This window comes from Mesoplodon bidens (genome assembly GCF_964165515.1).
Source record: "Mesoplodon bidens genome assembly, chromosome: 11".
NCBI lineage: Eukaryota > Metazoa > Chordata > Mammalia > Artiodactyla > Ziphiidae > Mesoplodon > Mesoplodon bidens.
The window spans coordinates 12,702,083-12,729,101 of NC_138167.1; positions in this window are offsets into that span (position 1 = coordinate 12,702,083).

The following is a 27,019-nucleotide window of genomic DNA, read 5'->3' on the forward strand; positions in this document are numbered from 1 at the left end:
ATAATACTTTTATAAGAAATGGAGATTACAAAAAAGTTTGCAGTGTTTTATATAGCATATAATCAATGAATGCTGAATCAATAAATGAATGCTTTGGCTTTGGTAAATATGGAACCGATCAAACACTGAAAGACTGAATTTACAAATATTCTCAAAAGCCAGTGTTCAGGTCCACAGAACTAAAATAAATAAAATTTAACAACTTTCCATATTCTTTAGAAACTTCTCAGTTCTTAGATTTCTTTAGTTAAGAGAGGATTTTAAAATATCCCACAAATGGTAAAATGATTGTACTTCTTTAAGTGTTCATACCAAAATTTAGTATTTTTCATAATTTATCTGAAGGAATTGATGTTCCATTATTCAGGATTTTTCTGAAATATGATGCTTGATAGACTAACATATAACTTCATGTGAATTAAACATAAAACTGTGCTGGTGGGCTTCCCTGGTGGCGCAGTGGTTGAGAGTCCGCCTGCCGATGTAGGGGACACGGGTTCGTGACCCGGTCCGGGAGGATCCCACATGCTGTGGAGTGGCTGGGCCCGTGAGCCATGGCCACTGAGCCTGCACGTCCGGAGCCTGTGCTCCGCAACGGAAGAGGCCACGGCCGTGAGAGGCCCGTGTACCGCAAAAAAAAAAAAAAAAAAAAAAAAAACTGTGCTGGTTATGAGCTGATCTTTTAAAATTAAAATTCCTATTTTCCTAGACCTTTTATCCTTGCCTTGGGCCCAGCAGAGTTCTGAACAGAAGAGTTCAGTAAAATAAGTTAGTTTTGTATGATTTACATATAGTCATTTGGTAAGGAATTAATATAACCACATTGGTATGTTTTCTGTTGCAAATATATAAGTGTATATTAGTCAAGGGGGAAATGGCATAATCAGAGCCAGCTTCATGGGTGCACAACGTTTACAGTCACAAACAGATAATGTTTAGAAGGTCCTTTGCTTGGTTTAATATTCTTCTAGCCCCTTCTGGAAATTCTTAACCATTTTTGAACAAAGAGGATTTTCATTTTGTATTGGGCCTGATACATTATGCAGCCAGTCCCAGATATAATTTAAGTGATTCTCCCAATTTTGAACAACTTCTTGGGGAATGCATGGCTAAAATGCCCATTTCTAAGCAGCTACCCATGAACAACAAACCTAGGGTCCTAGCTGTCTGCCAGTCTCTACTCGTCCAGCTTACTTATCAGGAGCAGCACAAAGGTTAAAAAAGAAAGATTCTCCTAAGTGTCAATCCCTCCCGCTGGCTCAGGAGAACAAAGCTGGCAGGCAAAGTGAATCAGATAGTGTACTGTGCACACCCATGCTTCAGAATAAAGCCCATAGGTCTAATTTCAGCTTTACCAGCCTTGGTAGTGTTCCTTTAAGTTCACTAAGTAGGAAAGTAGGATATACCTGTAAACAAGCAGTCTAATGTTTTTGTGATCTTGCTGCTGCGAAAGTATTTAATAATAAGCCTCAGAAGTTGGGAGGTAAGAAGGAAATTTATGATGTCTAATGCCAAGGTGGTGTTCAATGTGTTGAAAGTTGATTAAATTTCCTTTTAACATCCCTTGAAACTGACATTTTGCTGCCGTTTGAATGTTTTCCCTCCAAACTATTTTTTACACCCATGATATACAGCAAAGCAGTGGCTGTGAATGGGCTCAAAATGACTCTAGGAATAATGAGCAGGGATTGAAAAAAGTCTGCTCCTGTTCATTTAAGGAAAGTAAAGCTAACTTTATCCTGCAGCTGCATGCAAGGCAGGGCCAAAGATTTGAGACTACTCAAATAGTGCCATCCAAATTTGATCGGCTTGAAGTGATAACTAGGTTCCAGAATCCCATAGATTGATAAAAGAAAAAAATATATTTAAATAGATTAGGGCATTCTCAGCTATCAGTTGCAAAATTGCTTGCTATATTCACATGCTTCCATTTTTAAAGTTACATCTGTTTTAATCGAGCTAGTCTAAATTTATAAATTAATATGGCAGATTCAAGTATCTGATTTTTAGAGAGGATTGTTTCCATATGCATATCTATCATAGTCAAATGTGGAAGCCAAAGCCGAAACCCTATAAATGCTACTGGTGATGCATTTTTTAACATGTATCATGTAGAACTTTATAATTACTATTTGAATGCTCAAATAATACAAAACAGAACACCTCATAAATGGAGTAATGCAGTATCTTCTGTATAGACCATCAACTGTGACCATTACAAAAATTTAGCACTAATTGTGTATATTCTTTTTTCTCCACATCATTCTATTTTTCTCCACATCAATAGTTAAAAGACAGAAATCCAACAAGACTTTCTTATAAAAAGAGGCAGGAATATTAACTACCTATCTTCTTTTGCTTTTGACTCTAGCCCAATGGTTCTACTTTGTTCAACCCAATACCTCCCTTTCATAACAGATATTTTAAAATGCCATTCTATGCAGGAAGCATGGGAAAATAAAAGAGCAAAACATTCTTGTGGACACCAGAATTTAAAAAAAAAAGATAACTACTAATAAATAAGGTTTATTTATATATAATAATAGAAAGTGGAGAACGATCTTAATTTATGCAGAGATAGCATCCCTCCAAAATATAGAAGTATGGTATTCTCCTAAAATAATTCTCTATATTAAAAACAGTATGGAATAATATTAAAGAATCACACAAAGCGTATAATTTACCTTGAATTCACATCAAGACATGCGGTCAGACTCTAGTACTTGAACAGACCTTGGGAACCCTAGTCTCTAATAGGTGACAGGGAATAGAGGATAGATTGGAATATGAAACAATAATATAAGAATAAGCTATGGTTGTGTGGTAGACTTCTATGGGCAGTATCAGAATAAGAGTGGAAAACCTCTGGCCACACAAGGATAAGTAAACAAATCCAATATACAATCTTCACAATATTCTTTATCATTGTAAAATAAGTGAATATAAATATGAATATAACTATAAACATGTTTGTAGCCTTTATTAAAGTATCACCCAAATTTCATGTATTTCTGCTATTTAATAATATTCTTATAATACTGTTTAAAGGAGCCTCAGTTATTCTTTGTTTCATGTTTACATGTGCCAGCTACAAAGGAAGGATGATACAAATGAGGACTGGTAACTCAATTACCATGCATGTCATTGTCATTGCCATAAATTACATTATTTTCAAATATAGTGAACAATTCTTGAAAGATTCCAAACTAAACAAAGTAAAATCTTTCATGGATTTTCACTACAGTCACATTTCTGGAAAATTTAGTCTGTGTAAAAACTGCTCATGTCAAATGGTGACAGGTTCTAGGCTCAGATAATTATAAATAATTTTTCCCTTATATGGATTTCTGATGGTATATTCAAAACCTGAGAAAAACATGAGGAAATATGCTTTATTGTGTGACACCATCTTACTCATTGCAAGCCCTGCAGCATCCTGCCTACCCCCCCATAAAAAGCCAGTACTGCCCCTTTGTGACATCATTGTGACAAAATCACCCTTGCAAATTTCCAAAATGTCCCCTAGGGGGAGCTACCACCTCCATCAAGAAAACTAGACTCCCCATCTGTTTTAAAAAAAGTTTTGTGATACTTTCTAGTAGAGCATACTTTCTAGTAGAGGATTTACATTTAGACTAAAATATGATTACCATTTTGTATTTTTTAATTAAAAATTTTTTCTAGATTACTATTTTTATGTTGATTAATCAAGCATTTGTTCACTTATGAAAATCCAACTTTATTACCAATGAATGTATGAAATTTTAGGTTGGAAAAGTTAATACTAACTTACCACTTAAACGACAAGAGGTGTCACAGTAATTGGTTAAACAATATGATTTCAACTTAGAGACCTGGTTCAAGACTCAGGGATGATTTTTACTAGTTGTGTGACCTAGTATGAAAGGTTGACCTAGTATGAAAGGTTGACCTAGTACTTAACTTTCATAACCTCTCATCACTTCATCTGGATATAATAATGGTAACTTACATTGTTACATTTTATAGAGGCAATGTAGATTTTTAAAAACCTAACAATTAAATATATATTAGCTAATTGTTATTGTTATAAAAGCAGTTTTAGATTTTCATTATATTTCTTGGTTTTTTGTTTATTTATGAAACAAATACCCGAGGATATTAAACTGCATTAAAAGCTGTGGGCACTGTCAAAGTAGGTAATTCAAAAAAAGAGGTAAAACTTGCCTTATAATAAAAGTGATAAGAAAATGTGTCAGATAGAAATAATTCTTTTCTGGGACTTCCTTAGGGGCGCAGTGATTAAGAATCTGCCTGCCAATGCAGGGGACACGGGTTTGAGCCATGGTCCGGAAAGATCCCACATGTCACAGAGCAACTAAGCCCGTGTGCTACAACTACTGAGCCTGTGCTCTAGAGCCCACGAGCCACAGCTACTGAAGCCCGTGTGTCACAACTACTGAAGCCCACGCACCTAAGCTCCACAAGAAGAGAAGCCACCGCAATGAGAAGCCTGAGCTCTGCAACGAAGAGTAGTACCCACTAACTGCAACTAGAGAAAGCCCATGCGCAGCAGCAAAGACCCAATGCAGCCAAAAATAAATAAAATAAAACAAATTTTAAAAAATAGAAATAATTTTTTTCTAACTGTTACACATTTTATATAACAAAGTATTTTCCTTTCCTTCCAGGGTCATGATTTTACTGTTGCCAATATTGGTTGAGGGATGTCACAGCCAAACTCTGCTTTAGTCCCTACACCAAGTAGAGATTGTACTAACAGTCATGGGTCACATGTTTTTTGAGAATAGGCAAGGACCTTAGCCTCCCCAGAGCCTAGCTAGTATTTTTAAACATTTTTTGAGTTAGACTGAACACATTTTTTTTCCCTCTGCTTTAAAAGTCTCAAGCACCTAAACCAAACTTATCAACTAAAATTATAAATATTCCCAGAATAAATATGCGGCACACATATGAAGTGTGAATCTATGCTAGTTTTCTGTTTAATCGAGAGTACCTAACAACTTCTTTCACAATATAGAGTTATTTGGAGGGTGGGAGTGAAAAAATGAAATATATTTCCCCAGGTAGAGCTGTGACTTAAAATGAAGTCTTCTTTTTCCCAGTCCCCTCTTCCGTCCTTAATTCATCACAAAGCTGTTGAGTTTCAAGTTGTTAGATATTTAAATCTTATGGATTGGTAATATGATTAGCAGTGTATTCTTTTTAACATAATCTATTACAATAACATTTGAGCATTGTGCCAGGGCCACTCATCTCTACAACTATAATATGTATTTAAAAACCCCATTGTTCTGATGTTCCCATAACCCCTCATAACCCCACCATTTTATATGATTAATGGTTACACTGGGAACAAATTAACTGGTTTGGCCTGAGTGTTAATTTTTAAACTAATCTGTTTATACATAGACGGATCTCTTGGCACGTTTGAGATTCTAATATGCCATGGGGTTATTGAAAGAATCCTGTGGATGGATTTATTAGTGTCTCTTTTTGACCAAATAAAACATCTGTTGGATCAGGTGGCAGCTTTGTGCCCCACTCTGCCACTCTACCCCCTCTCACTGCACCCTTGTAAAGGGTATGAGCACCAGTCCCTGACTTTCTCAGCCTTTTTCTCAACCTTTGCTCTCCTCCCCTGACCCCCCAGGCCCTATATTCCTAATCCCGCTTTACTTTTTTTTCATAACATTTTTACCATGTGGAAACATGTATTAACTTATTTATCTCTTTCCTGTCTGTCTCTCCAATAGAAAATAAGCTCCTCAGAGACCGAGGCTTTGTTTTGGTCACTGCTCTAACCTGTGCCCAGGAAATACAATACAGTAAATATTCGTTGAAGGAATGAACAAAGCAAAGGTTTTCTTGGTCTTTATTAATGTAATCGATTTAGAAATTCTATTGTTGTTGTCTCAAGTGGTCCAGTCTAAAATTATACTTAGAGAATAGTAGATCAAATTAGAGATTAACTGAGGAGCAGAATCAAGATGTTATTTAGCTATAAGTGTAAATCTGGAAACCAAGTAATCTTAGGAGTCTAATTGAGGAGATTGAAGAGTCCTGAGCTGATACGGTCACAAAGCCTGTGGCATAAATCCCCAGATGGCCACCATGATACCATTAGTTTAACAAAATCAAGTATTATGGTTAGGAAACAAGCCCTTCAAGTTCACCGCAATTACCTGTGTGGAGTAACTAAGAAAGGTGAGGCCTGCTGTTGGATAGATTTCACCAGGGAAATGCCACAAAATCCCCAACTGGGATGCTTCATTGCCAGTGGGTCTGAGACAGCCTTCAGCACTCATGGGCAGTTGAAACTAACGTGTCCTTAGTGGACATGGCCAGTTCCCATTATTTGTATTCTTAGCTGTTCTCATATGTCTTAGTTGGTGTCTTCCATTAGACTAAATTAGTTGGATTTTTGCAGGCAGAAAAAAAATATCTTCCCATATTTTTGTAATTTTCCCACATGCCTATTACATTCTGTACCCAGTAGGTTCTGAGTAAATGTTGACTAACCCGTTACTAAAATGATATAAATCAAAAAAAAATCTTTAAAAACTTTCAGTATACTCTTTCTGTATCCTAGATAATGAAGACCTGAAACCCTTGAAAAATGACACATTCACATTTGTATTTCCATCAGACAGCTTTCTTAAATAGTAATGTTAACCCTATTTACGACCAAAGACACCCCTTCACACCTAGCTACATCTCACCTGGGTAAGTTGGTATAGCTAAGAATCAGCCCACCTGCCATTTCCAGAATAGCTAAGGAAGTAAGGAAAACAACAAGATCGTTGTTTTCCTCACTTAGTAGTTTGGTTATCAGTTTATACTCCCAAATCATTAAAGATTATCAGAGAAAAAAGCGAATCATGCATACTACCTCCCACGGGGTACAACTGGGAGCTTATAAGTGAGCAGAGAACAGAAGTCATGTAACCCAAGACATACCTTACCAATTGCAACTTATATGGTCAAAATCAACTGATGCATTTTGTAAGGTAGCCATGTTTTCCCAGGAGGTCTGGAGACTTACAATTGTATAAGCCTTCCTATAATTTACATAGATTTGCATACCATGCTCAAAACTCCTCTTACATTCACATATTTAAAATACAGTATCAAATAAAATCTTACAGTAGTTGCAGTCAAGTCAAATATTCAGGAAGTCTAGAAGAGGTAAGGTTTGGAATGGTCAGTGGACAGTGGACCAGCTTCCTGAACTCCTTCCTTACATGAGGGACAGTTTCAAAGTAAACCAGAGAGCACAGCTAGAAAGAAAGAGGATCAGAATTCATACTGCTCTTGAAAAGAGTTATGTCTGCTAGTGCCAATATATGGAATATTGATTGGTTTGAGGCACCGTACTAGGTCCCGTAAGGATTGTTTTTTGAGATCCTAGATGGTACTGAAGTAGAATTCTGTTTCCACATGGAGTGTCGGTGCCAGAATCTTTATACAAATGAGCTGCTTATTATTTTTCCACCATTGCCTCCTCCCTCTTCCAAATAATACCAACATATACACTTAATTCAGAAAAGCAAGCTTTAGCTTAAAGTTCTTATTAAAGCTTAGAAAAAAATGACTAGTATATAATTCTGAGGTTCATAATTTCCCTTTAAATAAACTATGGGTTAATGTGTAAAACCCCCTGTGGATTTTTCCCTTTGTTTAAATAATATCCTGTAATTCAAGCCAATATACTTTACAATAGCATGTTAAAAGCAAATAGGAAAGCAGTTTAGCTCTAAATTAAGGTTCTAGTGTTTCTACACACTCTGGATATTTTCTGAGACAAAGCTTTGGTATCTCCTTTCATGATGTTATTCTGCAGTAGTAAAGTAAGTAACCACAGCTTCATAACGTTAAGCACTCCAGTGGGCAACACAACAGAGTGCATAAACCAAAGTATTCATTTCATGAGCTTTTATTAAAAGCCTTCACCTCTAGATTGAGCTGTCATACACTGTTGGGAAACTTTTTACCACAGTTTATTTTAACTATGTAAAACATTAAAGGAGTGGAATTTCTTCCGCTTTTCATATAACGGACATGACCTCTCTTGCACACTGTAAGCAATCCATACAGCATTTAATCAAATTGGCTGGAGAGTAAAATCAGGCCATATGTTTTTCCATTTTCCCCAGTTTTCAGAAATGACCCCAAACTCGTTAACATGCTGTAGATTGTCATGTATACCCAGCAAGTTCTTTGGCATTCTTAATGAGAAGCTATACTGCATGATTAAAAGATATCCTTCAGATGAGAAGGACATTGGGTAATTTATAAATCATTCATTTGTGACACAGCTTTATACAGCATTTCAAGGAACTGCATTAACTGCTTTTGCAGTTTCCTCGAATGTTGCTTTCAGCTGACAGTGTCATAGGTCATTACCGATTTTTTCCTTATGTAAGCAATACTAACTTTCTATTAAAAATACTAATTTCCACCCTACTACAGTGTCTTTTGAAGTAGGGTGTATATTTAAAAAAAATCAAGTTGCTTTGAAATATTAAAGGAATATATTTAACGGAAGGGTTTTCAGACAGGTTGTTTTTCTGTATTCCTGATGACAGAAAGATTTTAGCCTACAAAGTCAATAGTAAATTTTATTAAAGTCATTATTTTCCTGTTACAGGCCGCATGCTTTAAATAAAGTACAGTTGACAATGCTGTCTTACATACTGTCATACTGTAAAATGTTCCCTCTTTATTACCGCAGGGACAACTCATTTAGAACTTTGAAAGTGTTTTCACATTGGAGTTGCTCATTTGCAGAGCTGGCCTATGGCTGTGTTTAAAGAATGTGGTTGATACTTTTTTCCTCTAAATATTCTAGGGAAAAATATAAACTTGCCAACACAACATTTTTTAGATAAAGATTAATGTCCCTTCTCCATAGATAAAATATATCTCAATCTTTCCAGATTAATGTGCTCTGACTACTTATGACATTATTTTTCCCATTGGGCTGTTGTGTGTAAGAGCAAATCACCTGACATGGATATGAAATGTTTTCTTTCAGGAATGTTTACTTTCTCCCAAATTACATTCTTTAATGAATGACCCATCCTCTCTGCATTATCTTCTTGGTCAACATAATCTTGATTATAGGCATGTATAATGGTTAGAAATTGAATAATCAGCAGAAAACATTTTTTATGAAAATCAGAAAGAATATGTTTATTATTTTGGAACCATGGTATATCATTCCAAGCGGTACCCATTTAACTCCCTGTATAATACACATTTTGTTCCACTATCCTTTAATGTATATTGTATAATTTTTAAATAGATTTTCTTTTCCTTTCCACATGCACCCAAGCCCCTACTTACCCATGTATACTACTATGAAGAGAACAGAAACAATCAGAAAAAGAAAAAATGCAACAACTTGCCTTTAGAGTTGAAGTGAGATGTGATCAACATCACTCAACCTACTCTTATTTCCCGAGCTGTCTTCCTATTTTAAGATATTTCTATGAAGTACATCTATGCTGTTCAAGACTGTCGAAGCCATGTGAAACTTTAACGTCTTCAAACTGATGGTCAGAATCGTTAGACTAACCTTTCTTCTCTTTGGAGAGAAGAGCAGAGCAGGAGAGACCAGATGCATAGTTAACTCTGCATAGATATGGTTGTTCCTCTCCTCCGCCCTCACAATCTGGCATCGTTTCCTTTTAGCTCATGCTACACTCAGACCCAGAGGAAAAATGAGAAGATGTGTGTAAACCCTTGTCCTAGACTAATGAAGACTTGATCAATGGCAAGTCTTTGATTTCAAATCCAGTTCTCTCCTGTTCGATCTTCAGACAGTAATCTTTGCTGCTGGTGTGTGCCTACATTCAGATCTTGTTGGTATCTATTTCTGTGGCCTTTTAGACCAAGTGAAATAGAAAGGGGAACATAAAATGCTCTCCCTTGGAAAGGTGAAATAATTTATTTCAAAAATACACTGTAAATGAATAGCTAATAAGTGTCATCCTTATAAAAGGAGAAATATTCTTTAATTAACAAACATTGGCAATTTTTTTCCTGGTTTATTTCTTTAGTATCATACTGCAACTAAGCTATGTTTACATATTTTGTATTTAAATCACTTTCATTCCCCACCACAAACACACACACACACACACACACATACAATACAACCCACGATCCAGTCAATAACCATAACAACCCTCCCTGAATTTTCCCCACATCCCTTATACACAGTTTAGAATTCCAGCTAAACCACAATCACTGGAGTTCCTATACCCAATGGTGTGAACCTAGATGGTATCAAAATGCCTGATTTGTGATGTGCGTGTTACTGTTCACTTAAAAGTGTTTTCACTACCTTTTCTTATCAATGGAAAACTTTCAAGATATTTAAAAGCAATGCCTTTAAACCTTCCGGCTGCAATAAAGTAAAAATGGCAGGTGGCTATATGAAAGAGGTAGAATACATTTAAAGGAAATCACTCATAGGGAAAAGGTGTAACATTGCTTAGAGTCCATTTATACACTTTCTATTGGGAAGAATTCGTTTGGGGATGATGTGAGATTCTTTCCATCTACCCAGTGAGAACATTAGCTGCTTTATAGAGCAATGTTTTTATTTTTAAGAAAGATGGAAAAATGAAACATTAGAAAACCTTCCTTGCAATAAGAAGAGATGAGTTCAGCAATGATAAATAGAGAGGCCAGAAGGCTAAAGTTAAAACCACAAATTACTTAAATAGAAAAGATTAAAATGCTTTACCATTAGGCAACCTTTTTGAGGAGCAGAGGAGAGGGAACCTAATGCTTATGAAGCATGCTTTCTGACTAATTAAGGAGAAGGAGAAAAACAGATTGTGCTCTCACTCCTCTGAACAGGTTATCTAATGTGACTAATGCATACTTGTTAAAGGCACACGGAGATGGTGCTTTGGCATTCAGAGAAAAAAAATGGTGAGTATTCATAATATAAGTCACTGAGACAAGTCTCTAAAACCTGTTTCGGTGAAAAGTTAGGTTCAGAATACAACTAAATAAATAATACAACTGGCCTCCCTTTAACCTCTGTAGTTTCCATTTTGCTTCCTTTATAGACAGTAACTAGAGGACCTCCTTTCTTCCAATCACTCTCGCATTCAGTGGCAGCTGGGAAACCTCTATGTGGCATCAAGTTGAAGCCTTTACAATTGTGCCCATTAAAGGTAAAAAAAAAAAATCCCCCAATTTATCACTCTCTAAAACAGTAATTTCTTATATTTAAGACTGTGGTCATAATTGCCATGTAAGTATGATAGTCGGACTGATAAATAATTTAGAAAGGAATGATTGATTCTCAGCATGGACGTTAAGCTTGTGTCTATGAGAGAAAGTAAACACTTGTACTGGAAAATGGTTGATCCACTGTCACTATGTCACAGATTCTTAGCATTTTAAAGCTGGAGAGGAAGACTTCCCCTTATACCTATGAAGGATTGAAGCCCTGACTAGAAGAATGCCTTTTCACAGTGTTTGGTGCCCATCAGCAGGGGAATAGATGGGGAAAGTTTCTTGACATATTTGAATCTCCACTAGGGACTCTGAAGTTGTAGGAATTAATCCATTCTACAATATGATTGTTGTTTCAACCTAAGTGCATCCTAAAAGTGAGGAAATATATGTGGTCCCAGAGACAGAAGAGGAAGAATGGAAATTTTCAGATATTTTTAAGCAGAAAGAATATTGAAGACTGGTGTCTGGGAGTCAAGGTAATCTCCTGCTTGGATATTTTTTTAAATTCCAGAATGATACACAGAGACACAAATAGAAGCTTCCCTCATACTTGTTTCTGGCTACATTATGTCTAGTTATCATCTTTCATCATTGTTAGCTTTCCTTGGTCCTGGGAAACAATTAATCAGCGTTAACTTCTAATTGTGTACTCCTCTTTCACTTATCCTTCTGATATCTTTGGGAGCTGAGAGAAGAACATGGAATTGGATTGGCTGTACAGTTATTTGATTACTTGGTAGAAAATATTCATTAAAAGAGGAATAAAATAAGATAAAAATGTTGATTCAGTGTTTATAGACATAGCTAATTTGCAAATCATATTGAAATAATTTGTCATACAAGGCCAGTAAATATTACTTACTGAGTTATCTAGAAGCATGTATTATAGTATATACTATATGTATATATATGTATATATAAAATACATAAATATTTACATTATATATTTATAAGTAAAATAAGTAGTACTCACTGAGTTATACAGAGGTATAAAAAGTCTAAAAGAAAATATATAAACCAGTTTTACACTGATCATGGGAAATAATCTTTTGACTTATAAGTAAGAAGATTCCATTTTGAAATAAAGAATAACATTATTCAGGGCCAGGGCCCATTTGGACTCTGTACCCATCCTCCCATACCTTGCTCTGAATACTTAAGACCCTGGAACTTCCTGCCCAGATGGTCCTAATTCTGCTTCTAAGGACTGCAAATCCCATTCCCTGGGCCCAGCCTTTCAAGAGCAGACTCATTCCTTGTTTAGGCACCTCTAAACCTGAGGAGCATCTAAAGAGTTACTGCCTGCAGAGGATATGCACAGAGTTTGATGTAGGTTGGCCTTAAACACTTGTGCATGAAACTCCTCGTGGTATAAGACAAAGTACAGGGTTGGAAGAGACAGGGGGTGGGAGATGGGGAGTGGTGGAGAACAACTGGGCAGAGTCGAAGGTTTGAGAGTTTGTCTTCCTCACTCAGCCATCACATCCCTGTAATAAATTCTGAGAGCTTTGATGATTCTACTTATTATTATTATTATTTTTTTGTGTGGTACATGGACCTCTCACTGTTGTGGCCTCTCCCGTTGCGGAGCACAGGCTCTGGACACGCAGGCTCAGTGGCCATGGCTCACAGGCCCAGCCGCTCCACGGCATGTGGGATCTTCCCGGACCAGGGCACGAACCTGTGTCCCCTGCATCGGCAGGCAGACTCTCAACCACTGCGCCACCAGGGAAGCCCAATGATTCTACTTTTAAACCTGGGCTTTCAGATTTTTATGGGGGTTAATGTTTCAAGACAGTTGATTATAACACAGTGTATTTAGGAGTTTATTAGGTTCATATAAAACTCTTATTATAGATAAATAATACATGGGCTTCACAAATATTAAGAATAGGCTAGTAATAGGTTGAGAATTCTTTATTTTACTTAAGAACATAAAAACTTCCTTCTTAATAGTTTTGGACATAATAGATGCACTTTAAAATTTCAAATCGACTTGGAGGAGGAGAGGGAAGGAACCTCTCAGAGTTTAGAATAGGACCTATTTCTATCAGCAGATTTAAGAACCTCATAACAATGCATGGGCATTAAATTGAATATGCAGAAAAGTCTTGCTTCTGTAGTGGGAACTAATTAGACCCAAACTAACATTGCTTCTGCTCTGCCAAAAAAATCTTAAAAGCCAGACACAATGATCTCAAGCCATTTCTAAATAACTATACTTTTTAAAAAAAGCTCAAAAATATTTACAGGAATAGGAAACATTCAGCATTCAAAAATGTGAAATTCATCATGTGTAGTATCCAACCAAAAATTACCAGGCACGCAAAGAAAAGAAAACAAAACAAAACAAAAAAAATCCCAAGAAAATATGACACATAAAAAAGAGTAAAACCAGTCATTTGTAATTGATCCAGAACTGAAATAAATGTTAGAATTAGCAGACAAGGACAAGAACATTAAAAGCACTATTATAGCTGTATTCTTCATGTTAAAAAAGTGGAGATAGGGAAATCAAGCTTCTAGGATGAAAACTGTTTGAGATTAAACTGGATGGAATTAATAGCAGATTGAAAATTGCAGGAAAAACAAACATTAGTGAGCCAGAAGACATAGCAACAGAAACTTTCCATACTGAAACAGAAAAGAAACTCCAGTTTTAAAAAATGAACAGATAGGGCTTCCCTGGTGGCGCAGTGGTTGAGAGTCCGCCTGCCGATGCAGGGGACATGGGTTCGTGCCCCGGTCCGGGAAGATCCCACATGCCGCGGAGTGGCTGGGCCCGTGAGCCATGGCCGCTGAGTCTGCACGTACGGAGCCTGTGCTCCGCAACGGGAGAGGCCACAACAGTGAGAGGCCCGCGTACCACAAAAAAAAAAAAAAAAAAAAAAAAAAAAATGAACAGATATCGATGAGTTGAGTGGCAATTTCAAGCAGTCTATTGTATATGTATTTGAGTTCCCAAAAGGAGAAAGAAAAGAAAGTATTTTAAGAAATAGTGCACAATAATTTTTCAAATTTTATTAAAACTACAGATGCAGGAGGCTCAGTGGACCCCAAGAACAAGAAAGGTAAAGAGAAGTACACAAAAAACATCAAAATCAAATTTCTCAAAACTAGTAATAAAGAGGAAATCTTAAAACATACAGAAGAAAAACGACATGTTATGTACGGAAAAGCAAAGATAAAGACAGAAGTTTCTCACCAGAAACAATACAAGTTAGAAGAGTGGAAAAACATCTTTTGAATTACTAAAATTTCTCTTTGAAGTACAAAACAACTCCCAGACCCCATTAACCTAGAATTCTATAGCTAACAAACATATGTTTCAAAAATAAAGACTTTTGTAGACATAAAAATAGCAGAAAGAATTTATTCACCAGCAGGTCCACAACAGAAGAAATCTCAAAGTCTCTCAGGTGGAGGGAGATAAAATGGGATGGGAATGTGGATCTAGACAAATAAATGAGGAGTAACAAAAATGGTAACTACATAAGTAAATATATGCAATTTTCTTCTTACTGTTTAAATCTTTTTAAAAGATAATTTACTAACCAGTGGTAAATAACTCACGTTTAAATAGTCATTGAAAAGAAGGCAAGAGGGAATTAGAAGGTATTTTAAATGAAATGAAAATGAAAACACCACATATCAAAATTTGTGAGATTCCTTTAAATCAGTATTAGAGGGAAGTTTACAGTTGGAAATGCTTACATTAAAAAAAGTCTCATTTCAAAATCTCACCTCTGACTTAAGAAACTAAAAAAAAAAAAACAAAACACAAAAAAAAAAACCCAAAGTAAGCAAAAAAGTATAAATAAACCCAATGTAACCAAAGAAAAATATAAAAATCAAGATGGAAGACAATGAAATAGAAAAGAGAAAAACAATAGAGAAAAATCAATTAAACCAGAGCTGATGTTTCAAGAAGATCAAAAAAATTTATAACCTATAGCCAGACTAACCATGAATAAAAGAATTAATAATATCAGGGGTGAAAAAGATGATAGCAATGGAGATTATACACAGATTAAATGGATAATAAGGGAGTATTTTGAACAACATTATACCAACAAATTTGACAACACATAAAATGGACAATTCCTTGAACAATACTGTCAAATCTTACTCTAGAAAAAATAAACAAAAACTATGCATCTTTTTAAAATTGGAAATTATACTTAAAACTTTACCACAAAGAAAATGCTAGTCCCAGATGGCTTCACTGCTGACTTCTACCTAACACTTTAGGAAGAAATAATATCAATTTTACATACAATTTTCCATAATATTGAAGGGGAAGGAATGCATTGAACTCAGTCTTTGAAATCAACATTATCCTAATAAAATACAAAAAAAAGTACAAAACAACATCCTTCATGATCATGGATGTGAATATTCTAAGTAAAAATTTAGCAAACCCAATTCAACATTATTTAAGAACAGATTGCCATCTCAACAGATGCAGAAAAAGCATTAGACAACCTGCAACATTCATTTCTGATAAAAACTCTCCACAAACTAGGAATACAAGGAACTTCCTTACCTGATAAACATTATCTACAGAAAACTCCCAGCTAACAGCAGCTTAATGGTGAAAGATTGAAGGCATTTTCCCCTAAGATCAGCTGCATGACCTCGATGTTCACTCTTACCACTTTTATTCAACTTTGAAAGGGAATTTCTACACTATACTTTAAGTGAACTCACAAAAATGTAAGAAATCCAGATTAGAATGGAAGAGGTAACACTCCTTATTCATAGACAACAAGATCTTCTATTTAGAAATCTGATAAAATCTACCAAAATGTTAATAAACTATTAAGATAGTTTAGAAAGGTTGCAGGACACAAGACTGACATACAATAATCAATAGTATTTCTACATACTAGTCACAATTAAAAAAATAAATAAATTACCATTTATAGTAGCTAAAAAGTGAAATACTTAGGAGTAAACCTGACAAGATTATGTACAAGACCTGAACATTGGAAAATTACAAAACAGTACTGAAAGAAATTAAAGAATTAAATAATTGGAAAGATGTATCATATTCATAGGTCAGGAGAGCTAATATTGTTAAGATGTGAATTTGGGTGAAATTGATCTGTTGAAATGACACCCAGTCAAAATCCTACCAAGCCCATTGCAACAAAAAGAATAAAATACCTAAGAATAAAAATACCTAAGGAGGCAAAAGACCTGTACTCAGAAAACTATACTAATGAAAGAAATCAAAGATGATACAAACAGATGGAGAGATATACCATGTTCTTGGATTGGAAGAATCAATATAGTCATTGTGAAAATGATTAGAATACCCAAAGCAATCTACAGATTCAAAGTAATCCTTATCAAACTACCAATGGCATTTTTCACAGAACTAGAACAAAAAAATTCACAATTTGTTTGGAAAAACAAAAGACTCCAAATAGCCAATGCAACCTTGAGAAAGCAAAACGGAGCTGGAGGAATCATGGTCCCTGACTTCAAACTATACTACAAAGCTACTGTAATCAAGAGAGTATTGTACTGGTACAAAGACAGAAATATAGATCAATGGAACAGGGTAGAAAGCCCACAGATAAACCCATGCACCGGGGAGGGGGAAGGGTAAGCTGGGATGAAGTGAGAGAGTGGCATGGACATATATACACTACCAAATGTAAAATAGATAGCTAGTGGGAAGCAGCTGCACAGCACAGAGAGATCAGCTTGGTGCTTTGTGATCACCTAGAGGGGTGGGATAGGGAGGATGAGAGGGAGATGCAAGAGGGAGGAGATATGGGGATATATGTATATGTATAGCTGATTCACTTTGTTAAAAAGCAGAAATTAACACAGGATTGTAAAGCAATTACACTCCAATAAAGATGGTAAAAACAAACAAACAAACAAAACCTCATGCATCTGTGGTCACCTAATCTATGACAAAGGAGGCAAGAATATACAATGGAGAAAAGACAGCCTCTTCAATAAGTGGTGCTCAGAAAACTGAACAGCTACATGTAAAAGAATGAAATTAGAACACTCCCTAACACCATACACAAAAATAAACTTAAAATGGATTAAAGACCTTAATGTAAGGCCAGACACTATAAAACTCTTAGAGGAAAACACATAGGCAGAACCCTCTTTGACATAAATTGCAGCAAGATCTTTTTTGACCCACCTCCTAGAGAAAAGAAAATAAAAAAGAAAAATAAACAAATGGGATCTAATAAAACTTAAAAGCTTTTGCACAGCAAAGGAAACCATAAAGAAGACCAAAAGACAGCCCTCAGAATGGGAGAAAATATTTGCAAATGAAGCAACAGACAAGGGACTAATCTCCAAAATATACAAACAGCTCATGCAGCTCAATATCAAAAAAAAACAACCCAATCCAAAAATGGGCAGAAGACCTAAATAGACATTTCTCCAAAGAAGATATATAGATTGCCAACAAACACATTAAAGGATGTTCAACATCACTAATCACTAGAGAAATGCAAATCAAAATTACAATAAGGTATCACGTCACACCAGTCAGAATGGCCATCATCAAAAAATCTACAAACAATAAATTCTGGAGAGGGTGTGGAGAAAAGGGAACCCTCTTGCACTGTTGGTAGGAATGTAAGCTGATACAGCCACTATGGAGAACAGTATGGAGGTTCTTTAAAAAGCTAAAAATAGAACTACCATACGACCCAGCAATCCCACTACTGGGCATATACCCTGAGAAAACCATAATTCAAAAAGATACATGTACCACTATGTTCATTGCAGCTTAATTTACAATAGCCAGGACATGGAAGCCACCTAAGTGTCCATCGACAGATGAATGGATAAAGAAGATGTGGCACATATATACAATGGAATATTAGCCATAAAACGAAACAAAACTGAGTTATTTTTAGTGAGGTGGATGGACCTAGAGTCTTTCATACAAAGTGAAGTAAGTCAGAAAGAGAAAAACAAATACTGTATGCTAACACATATATATGGAATTTAAAAAATCGTTCTGAAAAACCTAAGGTCAGGACAGGAATAAAGATGCAGACATAAAGAATGGACTTGAGGACATGGGGAGGGGGAATGGTAAGATGGGAAGAAATGAGATAGTGGCATGGACATATATACACTACCAAATATAAAATAGATAGCTAGTGGGAAGCAGCCACATAGCACAGGGGGATCAGCTTGGTGCTTTGTAACTACCTAGAGAGGTGGAATAGGGAGGGTGAGAGGGAGACATAAGAGGGAGGAGATATGGGGATATAGGTATATGCATAGTTGATTCACTTTGTTATAAAGCGGAAACTAACATACAATTGTAAAGAAATAATGCTCCAATTAAGATGTTTAAAAATAAATAAATAAAAGTTAAAAAGAGATTAAAAAATCTACAAACAATAAATGCTGGAGAGGGGGTAGAGAAAAGGGAACACTCTTACACTGTTGGTGAAAATGTAAATTGATACAGCCACTATGAAGAATAGTATGGCGTTTCCTTAAAAAACTATAAACAGAACTACCGTACGACCCAGCAATCCCACTCCTTGTCATATACCTGGAGAAAACCATAATTCCAAAAGATACATGCACCCCAATGTTCATTGCAGGACTATTTAAAATAGCCAGGGCATGGTAGCAACCTAAATGTCCATCAACAGAAGAATGGTTAAAGAAGATGTGGTACATATATACAATGGGGTACTACTCATCCATAAGAAGGAACAAAACTGTGCCATTTGCAGAGATGTGGATGGACCTAGAGGCTGTCATACAGAGTGAAATAAGCCAGAAAGAGAAAAACAAACATCGTATATTAACACATATATGTGGAATCTAGAAAAATGGTACAGATCAACCTATTTGCAAAGCAGAAATAGAGACACAGATGTAGAGAACAAACCTATAGACAACAAGGGGGGAAGGGGGGGTGGGATGAACTGGGAGATTGGGAGTGACATATATACACTACTATGTATAAAATAGATAACTAATGATAACCTACCATATAGCACAGGGAACTCTACTAAATGCTCTGTGGTGACCTAAACGGGAAGGAAATCCAAAAAGGAGGGGATATATGTATACATATAGCTGATTCACTTTGCTGTACAGCAGAAACTAACATGACGACATTGTAAAGCAACTATATGCCAATTAAAAAAAAATCCTACTAAGTGTTTTTATAGGAGTTGATAATCTGATTTTAAAGTTTAAGTGGAAATTCTAAGGCTCTAGAATAGTCAAAACAATTTTAAAAAGGAAAATCAAAGTCCACTTTCTTGATTGTGATGATGGTTTCTCAGGTACACGCACCTGCCAAAACTTATAAAATTGAACACTTTAACAAGATAGTTTATTGCACATCAATTACAACTCAGTTGACCCATTAAAAATCATTATTGAAATCAGTTTGTTTAGTATGCTTTCTCTCTCTCTCTTTTTTTTTTTTTTTTTTGTAGACACTTGGAGAGTCAAAATTTTGCATGCTTATTTACTGATTTCTTTCTTAACAGGCCTTTCCCAGATTAACAGAAGAATCCAAGGAGAGTCCATGTGGAGAATCTCCAGCAATTCTCACTGTCTTCTATATCTTAATTTTTATTTGTTATTATTAATGTGCCAAGTATTGAGCTAAGCATTTTATTTACACACTTTAATTTAATTTTCCTATCCTTTCCTTTCCTTGACTGTAACTCTCTGCCTAAGTTATCTTCCCCAATTTTCCAGATAGTATGTAGACAAAAGTATACCAAAATTTAGGGTACTTTGCTTGCCATACTTTTCCTGGCCTAAGTGTCAGGTAAATAAAACAAAGTTTGGATTTTCTAAAAAATATTTTATAAGGCAACCAACAGAGAAAATATTAATTGTGAAAAAGGAAGACGAAGTTAAGATTGCAAAATACAATTTTGTTATATTGCCTAGAAAGTAGTTTAGCATATAGAGATTTCTGGACACATAAATCTGCATCTCTTTACTGTTCTCATTGTTCACTTATTCTAGTAGGTCTTCTGAAATTAAAGATTATCTGTAGTTCATTATTAGTATTAGCTCTTCTCTTCAATGAATTCTGGTACCTTTGCCTGTTGTTTTTTTCTATATTAGCATCTGATCTAGTTTTTATTACTGTCCATTTAATGCTCTCACCTTGGGAACTCTCCATTCCACATCTGTTTCTCTTCCTTCCTATTTCAAATGTACATCTTCTGTTTATATTCGGAGTGTCAACTGAAATTCTTTACCTTTTGGTAGTGTACAGGTATAACCCAAATCCATTGTATTTATAGGTTCTTCCCAACTCAGGTTACACTTCCTATTCCTCCTGAGGTTCTCTGATTCTTTGAAGATGTATTCAGGTGTCTCCCACTTTTAATGGATCATGAGAATGTTTAACAGCAAAAATCAAAATATGATTTTTATGTAGGGAAACACTAATGCTCATATATAATTATCATAAGTCATCTTCCCAGGAAAAATCTTAGAGATAGTTTGCTTTTAGAGATGGGTTAAATCCACCAAAGAAGGCAAAATGGTTTATAAATGTAGAAAGAACTTTATTTCATTAGAGTTTAAGGTGATATATGGTACCTTAGTGAATACTAAAAACTTCAGTGAATTTTCTACTTTACCTTCATCTACAAGTGTTTTTGAAAGCCATCAATTTGATGAGGAGTCATCCAATGCAACTTAGCTCACATTTATTTTGATATAATAATATAGAAATTTTCATATACAGATCTCTCAGCATTTTAGAAGTGGGTATATGACTGGTGATTGGTTACTTCAAATCTCAAGTGATACATTTCAGGAAGAACAGAACTAATGAGTTTATCTGAAAATGATCAATAAATGAGGAACATATGCGTGCACCACACATGCCCATAGTAATTTCTGCCCATTTATCATCTGGACATTTCCATCATGGTCCAAGTGCCATGCAATCTAGTAATTCTGATTTTTAAATTGATTAAATCCAGCAAGTAGGAACAATCTCCAAATTTCATTCATGGAAAGTTTTATTTTTAAGTTGCTTTTGTATTTGTATGTTGTTATTCTAATACGAACACCCATTTTATTGGTTCTCTTGGATTCTGGATTTTTGTTAAAAGCAAGTGAAAAAAAAAGTCTCAATATCAAGAAAAATAATATAACAATGATCTCAAAAGGCACAAATACAAATCAAAGTGATTTAGTGGATTACTCAATAGCAAAGTTGCCCTGAATAAACCAGTATGAACAATGAAGATTATTAAGATATAATCTTAAGAAATATGATGCTAACTCACAAAGTCAGTTAAGGCATAGGTTTTTTTTTTATTCTCACCAATACTTAGGTGGTAATTACTACCTTCAAAACATTTACATTCAAATGTGGTCTATACAAAGTTGTAATGCAACACTGATAACCAATATATTAAAATAAGCTACTAGGTTAACTAAATTTTGTGAAGGCTTTAGATTAAAGCTTCTTATGGTATCTTTGCATACGTTTAAAACTCAGCATTTTAACACTGACTGCTAACTTTGTAGCTCTTCTCTGGTTGTCCCCCTCCACTCCCTGTTTTGGCCTTCTTATGTCTGCACACTTACAATTTTTAAATCTTATTTTATGCAGCATATATAGACTAGAAAAAGCTCAACATAAGCTTCTGTCACTGCAAAACCATCAGTTGTAGGTTAATAAGTAAAGATGTAATACACTGTATTATAAAAAACACTACTTTTTATAATAATGAATTCTATTTAAGGCACTTAAAATACCTCATTTTTTATAATAAAAATGTATTATAAAAATACATTAGGGCTTGCCTGGTGGCACAGTGGTTGGGAGTCCGCCTGCCGATGCAGGGGATACGGGTTCATGCCCCGGTCCGGGAAGATCCCACATGCCGTGGAGCGGCTGGGCCCGTGAGCCATGGCTGCTGAGCCTGCGTGTCCGGAGCCTGTGCTCCGTGGTGGGAGATGCCACAGCAGTGAGAGGCCCGCGTACCGCAAAACAAAAAAACAAAACAAAAAAACCCCCCAAAACCCATTAGTTTTTATGATAATGAATTCTATTTAAGGCACTTAAATTTTGCGGTATTTGTAACAGATTAATTATTAAATTACTTTAATACTACTGTGGAAGAGCGTTTTGATTAGCTAGGCCAACTTCACTTTCAATCTCTTTTGTCAATACAGAGTCAGGGATAGTTAATATATTTTTTCTTAGCCTACCTTATGAGTAGAAGTAATCATGTCATATTTTTAGACAAGACATAAACGAGATCTGTTCTTTTTTAAAATTTCTTAATAAAAGGAACGGATCTTATTGCTTCATACTCTCCTTCCTTTTTCCTGCCTTGATCTCAACATGCTGAATGGAGCTGTAGCAACCATCTTGTCATCATGAGGTCTGGCAACAAGATGTGCATGAATCAATGTGCTAAGGATAGTAGAACAGAAAGACATGAAGATCCTGGGTCACTGATGGCATCACTGAGCAGTTGCATCTCAACTTGCTCTTCTAGACTTCTTGCAATGGGAGATAATTAAACACATCTTTATTACTTAAACCTTTCTTAGCTGGCTTTTCCAATACTGCAGGTAAAACTATTCCTAATTAATATGACCATTTAATTTTTTTTAAGTAGAGAAACGTATCTACTATTGAAATTTCAACTTACAAATTTTCCTTCATTTGAACAAAGCTATGCCTTAGGGAAAACAAGATAACTATTCATTAATAGGTAGGATGAGTGGTCATACTTGGCTATTTTAACATAAGTCACAGAATGATTGATTAGTCAAGAATATGCTTGTTTTGTTTCTGCTTAGTTTTGAGGTATATCATATTTGGTAAATGAAAAAGCATGAGTTATTTAAGGCGTTTGTTGGGTAGGTACATTTTGTTAAGGAAGAAAAAAATTAGAATAATTAAAAAGAAACTTGGTGAGAAAATAATGCTTTACAAGATTATGGAATAAATAATTGAATAGTAGATATACTCTGAAGAACAAATGGCGAATCATGAAAGATAGTAGAAAAAATGACTAGTTAAATGAAAAAAAATTCTTTTGGGTGTGTGACTAGAGATTTAGCAGTGATGTTGTGTACCTATCAATTACAATTCAGGAATAAGGTTTGAAATTGGCTTGAGAACGTGGTGAAAATATTGCTGCTGGAAATTTGTTATAAATTAGGGTTGATTCACAAATTCAAGGCCCATTTTAATATTAACTGTTAAAACATGGCAGATATGGAAACTTCAAAATGGTTTACTTCACCCTTTAAATGATAAAAGACAGTGGACATGCATTATTTACCCTTCTTTCGTCTTACTTCATGGAACTTATATGTAATAACTGGAAATCTAGTTGCCATCTTGGCTTAAGAGAAAATCATACCCTCAGAATGATCAAAATGTGAGCTTGCAAATTTAGGCACTGCTAATATAATTCTGGTTCTCTCTGTCTGTTTCTTTCTCTGAACACTGTTGAAATCTATTTTTTAAATGCACGGAAAAGAATTTATTGTAGCTGTATCTCAGCACACTGATTTGTCTGGACCAATCTCAGTTGTGGTGGATCTAGCCTCAAAAATTACCTAATTACTGCTATTGTAACATTTGGTAGAATCTCTGCTAATTAATGTTTGACTGATATCTCACATTAATGTCTGTCAGCTAAAGAGTAAGTAGCTATAAAATGTCTGCCACTAGTGAAAGCAGCTTAAGAGGCGAGGTGGGTATGAGAATAGCTTTGTGCACATTGAAGAAACTTTAAGAGTATAACAGCATCTGAGATATGTCTGTTACCCATAAGTTTGTTTTACACTGTTACAAATACACCTGTGTTAAAATTCTAAACACTATATGCCTGTTCAGTGAATCCTGGTTGTTGGCTTAGCCATCTGGAGGTGACTTAAGGGGAGGAAAAGAAGCAAGCACCTCCTTGTAGATATCTGTGGTAAAACCCTAGGCAATAAACTTTATTTTCACCTTTGCCTAAATCTGTTATTATAATTCATATTTTAAATTAGGGAAAGGCTTCCTCTTTGTTATTTTAGAATCCTTGGAACCTTATGCTCAGCAATCCCTCCCAAATCACATGTTTACCTTGCTAGACAGGTTAGTATACCTATATACTATTTACTCCTGTATGTAATTCTCCATCTTTAAGAATTTCCATTCTCATATTTATGAACTGTAACTCACTTCTGTTGGTAATTAGAAAATGAGGAAAGACTGGAATCAAGATAAAATCAATAAAGCAAATAGCTAAATAGAATAAGACTTTTAGAAGGGGAGCCTTGGGATAAAGGTCACCATGGGAGAAGATATACATTTATTACCATATGATCTATGTAGGAAAAACTGAGATGTTTGAGAGAACTTGACAGAATGTTTTGCCCTGAAGTAACTCAGTTATGACAACCACTTTTTGTGATGGGGGAGGAGAGAAAGGACAGAAATCTGAAATAGGAAGTGAAGTCACTTTGTCTCTAGGACTATAATAGGACACAGGAAACATGGACTTCAATTTCTAAAATCAGAGAGTCATTAAATATTGATGAAGACAAAAATGGGGAAAATGTCTGCTGTTATAAATACTATCTACTACAAAACTGAAAATTTAAGAGTATATTTTGAAATAGAGATGGAATAAGGTCTTAAAATGAATTTGGTCATCAAAGGAAGGTAAACTGAAGTTGACTAAACAGTATTCATTAACATTAATTTAAGGTATATAAATTGGTACTTGGCAATTGGTAGTTTCTTAGTACTTTACTGTGCTATATTAGTGAATATAAACTTTCCTTTATATTTTAAACATTCATAGATTTTCATGAGGATGCTAGAGATCTTTAATCCTCTAACCTTATTTTTCCCATAGAGTATTAAGTTCCTCATTCACAAATTCTCCTACTAAAAAATTGTCAGAAACCCAGTTCTTGCGGTTGAGAAAGAACTGATACTACCAACTTTGTAGCATCACATTTTCCTACATGAAATATATCTATGTTAAAAATTAAGTACTGACATATTCTATTGCAAGTATCATTTTTGTATTATTTTTTGCCCTGGATTATCTGATGTTTGCTTTAATTAGTTCAGAAAGAGGAAGGGTGAGATTGCTAAGGCTGACCTATATATGACACTTCCAAGTGAAGATTTAAAGTGTATTCCCTTTAATAGCAAAAACTATTCTGCTTAAGTCTTCTAAGATCATTCTTAGGCTAGAACCTGTTTTCTTAATCAGTAGATAAGTCTTAAGTGGCCTTTTAAAAAAAGCCAGATTTTGTTTGGGTGGGGAGGAGGGTAAAAGAAGACAGAGCTTAATTAACCAGACTGACAGGCTCCATAGATCTCTCAAGTGTTTAAATTAAGGATTGCAAGTTCTTGAAACTTGACAAGCCAGGCAGGATTGTCACTGCTGCTGTCTGAAGCAGAGGTAAGTACAGATTAGGCTTGTCCTATCTCTATCATAAGCATTTTGCCAGGATCTAAGAACTTCACACTGTGAACAGGCTTGAAGGTTTTCTTTATTATTGAAAAATTAAAGCAATAATTAAATCTCACATTTTTCCAAATAAAGATTTCTCATTTGCCATAAATATTTGTTATTGGACAAAACTGCATCATTACTGTATTAAGCATATAAACACACACAGATATATCCCTTTATTAAAGAGAAATACTCATTTGTACTGCACACTGGCTCTCAGGTTGAGTGTATTTACATCACACATAGATTGATGCACATCAAATCACTGGTGCAGTGCTTAGGGGCTAGTGAATGTTATTAGCTCCTACCCACCTGGTCAGAGCTTTCCTGTGGAATGAGATGTATCCTTTCAGTTATTTATTTTCTCCATGTGCATATATTCACAAGCATAAATATATACATATGCTTGGAGCATGTTCCACTACATTTGACATCTGGCAAGTCTCCATTAGGAGACTTTTGATGCTTCCAATGAGTAATAAAATGGAATTACAAGAAGGGAGAGAGGATGGGGAGTAAATAATGCAAATTATGGCCCACGGGTCTGTTTCTTTGAATTTAGGCAAGTATCAAGCCTATATCTTCTATAAAACATCTAATTCTAATCTTTAACCAACTCCTGTTTACATGTTGATTTCTGGAGGATCGAAGACATTTGGATATCAGAAATACACCTTTCAGATATTTGTGTGTTGACACCTCCTTGCAGAGAAAGCTTTTTCCATGCTTACATTAAACAATGGCATAAGCACATTAAATATTTTGATGTGTTTGCAAAATGGGCACATATTTCATTCTTAAAAAGAAAAAAAATCTTTATTTTTAAGAGGAAAAATGTTTTGGCTCTCTCTGTCACCTGGCTGAAGAATAAAAAAAAATAAAAAAAAGGAAGAGGGAAAAAAAGTTACTGTGTGCAGTTAATATCGAACAGCAGCCATCTCCAGATGATCCCTGCTGCATCCAATTTCTGCCAAAATGCTTTCTGTTAAACCTCCATCAAACAGACACACGGCACACAAAAGAAAACCTCATCACCAAGGGAAACTAATCCACCGGTGCGCAATGTAAGCCTGTCAACTTTTTATTATAAGAAGTCATCACTCATTTCAGTGAAGATTAAAAGTATGACTAAATTGAGAAAATCCTCTTAGCCATTTGGAATTTTAATAGAGGAGAAAAGGGGGTGAGTAAAATTTAGACTCGTGTGTGTGTGTGTGTGTGTGTGTGTGTGACGTTGTGTGCATATATAAAAATATATACACAGTGTATAC